We start from the raw sequence: 6,213 nt of genomic DNA on the forward strand, positions 1-6,213 counted from the left end.
AAGATCTAAACGATCAAAGAGTTTCTTAAACTCATCACATTCTCAAAGTTGTTTGCTTTCAGTCTTCCATGTACATTGCAAAAAGTTACTTTTAAACACACATATTTAATTTCCCTTTGTCTAACCTCTTTCAATCTTCCATGTGCATTGCAAAAAGTTACTCCCTTCTGTGTTAACGTTATGAGCGGCTTTGCGATCTTAGAGAAGCTTTGTATGAATCTTCGGTAGTAGCCAACAAGGCCCAAAAACTAGCGTATCTATGTTGGTGTTCTTGGTGTTGTCCAGTTTGCAATTGCCATGAATTTGGAAGGGTCCACGTGTATCCGTTCTTTGCTGACTACATGCCCCAAAAATTCTACCTTTCGGATCCAAAATTCGCATTTTGAGAATTTGGCATATATATTTTCTGCCCTTAACGTCTCCAAGACTTTCCGTAGATGTTGACGGTATTCCTCCTCACTTCATGAATAAACTAGTATGTCATCGATGAATACTATCACGGATTTTTCCAGATAAGGCTGGAACATACAATTCATTAGGTCCATGAACACTGCGGGCACATTCGTTAGACCGATGGGCATCACTACAAACTCTTAGTGACCATAGCGAGTTCTGAATGCTGTCTTAGGGATATCTTCCTCCTGAATTCGCAGCTGATGATACATCGACCTTAGATCAATCTTCGAGAAGTAGCTCGACCCTTGAAGTTGATCAAATAAGTCGTTGATTCGAGTTAGGGGATAACGGTTCTTGATAGTGAGCTTGTTCAATTCTCGATAGTCTATGTACATGCAGAATGATCCGTCCTTCTTTTTCACGAGCAAGACCGGCGCTCCCTAAGGTGAGAAGCTTGTTCAGATGAATCCTTTGCTTAGCAGTTCGTTCAGTTGGCTGGACAGTTCCTGCATTTCAGCAGGTGCTAAATAGTATGAGGATTTGGCTACGGGGGTGGCTCTAGGAATCAAGTCGATTCTGAACTCGACTTGGCGTACCAGAGGGATTCCTGGAAGGTCTTTTGGGAATACATCCGGAAAGTTGCAGACCTCAGGAATATCCTTGATGTCTTTCACTTCCTGTTTCTTATCAACGCCATGAGCCAGGAAGGCATGATATTCCTTACGCAGATACTTCCGAGCCTTGATGCAAAAGATGATTTGTAGATTCTTGTTCGTTTTGTCGCCATAAACGACGAGGGTTTTGCTATTTGGTAGGTTAAGGCGAACGGCCTTTTTGTAACATAGAATATCGGCATGGTGAGGGCTCAACCAATCCATGCCAATGATGACATCAAAACTACTTATTGTGACCGGCATTAGGTCGATTTAGAAGGAATGGTTGTTTAGAGTTAGTGTGCATCCTATGTATGTATGTATGTGTGTATATATATGTTTAGTGCTTTCTGTTTTACCAGTCGCCATTTCTACGGTGAATGTTTCATTTTAACGATTGGGGTTTCTGTTTGAGTAAGTGTTTGAATTGGTGGCTCACGAAGCTTTTATCCTCACCACTATCGAATAATATGCATGCATATGAGTTGTTTGGGAGGAACGTACCAATAACCACGGTGGGATCCCTTATTGCCTCCTCATGCGTCATCGTTAGAACTCTTCCCACACATCCGCTATTTTTGTTTTGTGCCTTCGGGCAATCCCTCTTGTAATGGCCGGCCTCACTGTAACCATAGCATGTGCGACTCAACCCAGTATTAGCGGCTTGGGCGGTTGGTTGTGTCGGGGCTTTCAAGAAATGGGTGGTATTCCCCTTCTTGTTGCAATTTGTACATTGCATTTCCCGATAGGCTCCGTAGTGGTAGTAGTTGCATTTGTCTCATTTTGGGAGAGTTCCAGCATACTGCTAGGGCGGTAGGGGCTGTGATGGTATGGACAACCACCGTTTGTTGCTTCTTGGCCAATTCTTGAGCGGGTTGGCCCTCCTTTTTGTTCCAAAAATTTCTCTTGTTGTCACTTCGTTCGGTTGTTCAGGCGTGGGGGGTCATGATGCCTTGACGAATTCCCTAGTCGGAAAGAGTCTGTGTCAAACGCTTAGCACTATCAAAGGTGCTCGGTTTGGCAAATATGGCCATTACGTGGATCTGATATGATAGCCCCCAAATGTAATGTTCTACTTTCATGGCCTCCAGGATGACCATTCCCGGGCATAGAGTCGCCGACTCATTAAATCGAGCAATGTAAGTGGCAATATCGGAGCCCTTCATGGAATTTTCCCACAGTTCCTGTTTTAGTTTCTGCATCTCGCTTCTTGGACAGTATTCTTTGAGCATCATCGCCTTCAGATCCTCCAAACTCATAGCGTTGGCAACAGCTAGAGTCAAAGTTTTAACGTGGCCATTCCACCACGACAAAGCTAAATCTGCGAATGTACATGCAACATACTTGACCTTGAACTCATTAGGGCATGCACAGATTTCAAAGATGGACTCGGTCTTCTCGAACCATCTTGCTAAAGTAACGACCCCGCCATCTCCATGATACATCTTGGGCTTGCAGTTCATAAATTCTTTGTACGAGCACATTCGCTGGTGCCTTGATTCTCTCTTTGGTTGGAACTGTTGGTTCCGTTTCCAACTCCGTTGTTGTTATTGCTGATTTGGACCATGGCAACAGCCACAATAGCTGATATTGCAGCCTGAAACACTGCAGAGTCTATTTGTGGAGGAGGTAGCGGTGGTGGCGCTGCTGGAGCTGTTGGTGTGTTGTTCTTGCGTCTGTTTGACTTCCTTGGTGGGATACTTCTGCCATAAAGTATCAAGGTGGAATGACGATGAGATTTTAAGAATAGTTAAGAATAAGACATTACCATAAATGAATGCCTTGTTTTATATATGTATCATGTCTAGTTGTTATTGAAATTTGCAAGCATTTCACAACCATATTTATCATACAACAAACAGTTGCATAACAGATAGTGACATTTAATGAAATAAAACACATACCCATTTCATTAATAATATGGTGCTAGTACATAGTTTTTGTGAAAATTGACCTTTATGAAGGCCTACATAAAAGAGTATCATTAACGCTTACTCGTAAATAAAATCAAGACGTGGGTAGGATACACCCTAATCACAGCGGGTAGTCTCCTGCAGTCCTTGAGATGAAGTCGAGGTGCCTTGTAACTCTGTTATTTGACGCTCAGCTATGATTACTCTCTCCTCATAAGATTTTTTGTATGAAAAAGCGGTTTGTAATGTTTTCGTGAAAATGATAGTGTATACTTCCATAAAATCCAATATTTTCTAAAAAATGAGTTGTAGGTCTTAAGTACCAAGACTAGAAATGTAAGTAATGTTGTACTTTAAAGAAATGTAATGAAGTTTTATCTTTAAATAAAACTACTTGAATGTGTGTTAACCCGTAAATCAAAGGTGTTGTGGATACCCTATGTGAGTTATTATAACCATACTAATACGACTAGTGGCTTGAATGACGTGCTTCAAGCATCAGAACTGTTACGACATTTGTTACCCAGACCTGTCGGTCTAACTATAACTAACAATTTAGGTGCGGGGTTGTCAATCCTGTATAGATCTATACACAAGTGTCACACTCTCCCTATAAGAGACTCTAGTTATAATTTAGGACTGTAACATGTAATCTGGTGGGTATGATGAAGCTAACTGTCTCACAATGTTGTATTAGTCGATTTACGTGTATTGAGAACTCTTTTTGCTTGTAAATAAAATAACTATGCCTTTAAATAATTATCTGACTATTACAAAACGATAGTGTAGTTTTGTGACTCCCAAAGTATACCCATTATAGTTTATCCTGTTGGTTTGTTGAAACTTTTTATGTAATCTTTTATACGAATATAAAGTTATTATCTTGTGTCCAACATATATAGTCAAACATAATGTTTTTGGGTTGTGACCCACCAAAATAGTATAAGGACTACAAAATACCCCTTTTTATTAGAAAACTAACGTTTAGTAAAAATTTTCCAAAATCATGAAGTTTTATAAACTATAATTTTTATTATGATTTTTATAATATTGAATATGTTTATAATGGCATATATAAAACATGAAAATATTTGTATAAAGGCTAGTGATAAGGATATATTTTGCATATAATGGCATATATAAAACATGAAAATATTTGTATAATAAACCAAATTTTGACTTGTATCCCCCCCCCCTAAAACATGAAAATCTCGAAAAAGTGGGGGTATGAACTCACCTTGAGTGGATTTGTGGGTTGTTTGAAGAGATTATGTGAAGATTCCAAGCCTAAAACACTTGTATGTGTTTGGTGAACTCTTTGAAGATTTTGTTACCCTAAGGATGTTACACATAATAATGTGTGTAAAGATGATGAAACTAACATAGAAATGTATAAAACACTAGGGTTTCATGAAAATACTTACCAAAAATCCAAGATCACTTGAAGAAGGTAAATTCTTGGAAGATCTTGGCTCGTTTTTGAGAGAAAGAGACGAGTGAATTGAAAGGAAAATGATTTTGGTGGTGAAAGAAGGCATCCTCGGCCAAAGGTTATAAAGGAAGAATGGATGGGATGGGTGCATTGTTGTTTGGGGGTTAAATGCATGTTTAGCATGGAGACATGGTAAGTAAAAGGGGGTAAAGTTGAACCATTAAATCACAAGGTCAATTTCCCTCGATTTCCACCCAACCAAGACTCCCAAGGAATTACTGAGAATATAGGTATTCGGTCATATGTGTCACCGAGAACAGGAGTTGATTTCGGTCCATAGATGCCGAGAGCTAAGATCCTCGTTCCCAACCGAGATTTCTTAAAACAAATAGTTTTCAGTCCGAGTGGTATGGGCTTTCAGTTGAGAGGGTTCTCACCCTAGAGACTTCTCGACTTAGATGCTTCTCGGTCTTGAGGCTTCTCGGTCCAAGCTTAAAACATTCTATATGCAATTGAAATTCTCGATATATTTGGTCCATTTTATTGACTTTCAAGTGTTTGTTACTAACTTGATTTCCAAAGCATATATATATATATATATATATATATATATATATATATATATATATATATATATATATATATATATATATATTATAAAAATGTTGCCTTCTTGGTTTTTCAATGATTTTATTGCATCATATATGTTGTGATTTTACATAACACGTAGATACACCTTAGGCCTTGTTTGTCCCAAAATCTTCCAGTTGTCACATCTTGTGCAACCCGCTATTCTAGCCACTGCCACATTTGAACTCATGGGGAACATCCTTGCTGCATTAAAAGAGATTCCATTCACTTGAAAAGATCATGAAGATGCCTACAAACATATTGATGAAGTCAATGGCATCGCCGATTACTTCAACATCCTGAATGTTTAACGCGAAACAGTGTTATTGAGAATGCTTCCGGTCACTTTCAAGGGGGCTGCCAAGGATTGGTTGAAGGCACTTCCACCCGGCACAATCACTACATGGGAAAAAATGCGTGAGGAATTATTGGAGCAATTACGCCTACCATCATAGGTGGATAAACTCAAAAAGGCCAAAGCTAACTTTGAGCAACAAATGGGTGAGTCGCTATTTGAAGCATGGGAACGCTACAAGGGATTACTTCGAAATTGTCCCCAAAACGATCTTAATGTGCAACAAGAAGTGTCCATATTTTATGATTGGGTAAATTTCACGACAAGGCTGATGGGTTTTGAGCATTTTTAACACTCATATGGTGTACATGCAACCCTAGAAACCTTGGATCTATGTTTTCTCTAATATACATGCAAATAAGAGTTTTCCGAGGTTCTCATTCTAACTAGCAGACCATGCGGTACTTGTAATATAAAAATTAGTAGAATGACAAACCTTTCTTGTTGATTGGATTCCTAAAGACCTTGTGAGCCTAGCACCCCAAATGTGATGCCTCAAATGCTTCACGCAACACCAACACTCTTGGAATAACTTGAGAGAAATACACTTGAGCACAAAATCGGCTAACCCTCACCCTTTTTGTCTTAGATGCCGATTTTTCTCCATATTAGGTTTCTTATATAGTGTGTCACATGTAAGGTTACACCATGTAAACCCTAATGTGCATGGATTTTCATTTCCCACATGATCCATGGGTTTTAACCTCCATAGAGCATCCATGGAGCACCCAATGGGTCCTAGCCCAATCTAGTGAATCATGGACCATAAGCCCACTATATAAGAATAAAAGATTTACATAATCAATCCCCTTATATTTAATTAGTCTCTTTTGA

General features: G+C 39.1%; 1 non-coding gene across 1 annotated transcript; it reads right to left on the reverse strand.

The window, feature by feature from the left end:
- Positions 1–5,485: 5,485 nt before the first annotated feature.
- On the reverse strand, positions 5,486–5,592 carry LOC111889169 (small nucleolar RNA R71). The gene has a single exon (XR_002849444.1). It is a non-coding gene; the product is annotated as a small nucleolar RNA R71 (small nucleolar RNA).
- Positions 5,593–6,213: the final 621 nt, after the last annotated feature.

The sequence above is a fragment of the Lactuca sativa genome, chromosome 4, assembly GCF_002870075.4.
Source record: "Lactuca sativa cultivar Salinas chromosome 4, Lsat_Salinas_v11, whole genome shotgun sequence".
Lineage (NCBI taxonomy): Eukaryota > Viridiplantae > Streptophyta > Magnoliopsida > Asterales > Asteraceae > Lactuca > Lactuca sativa.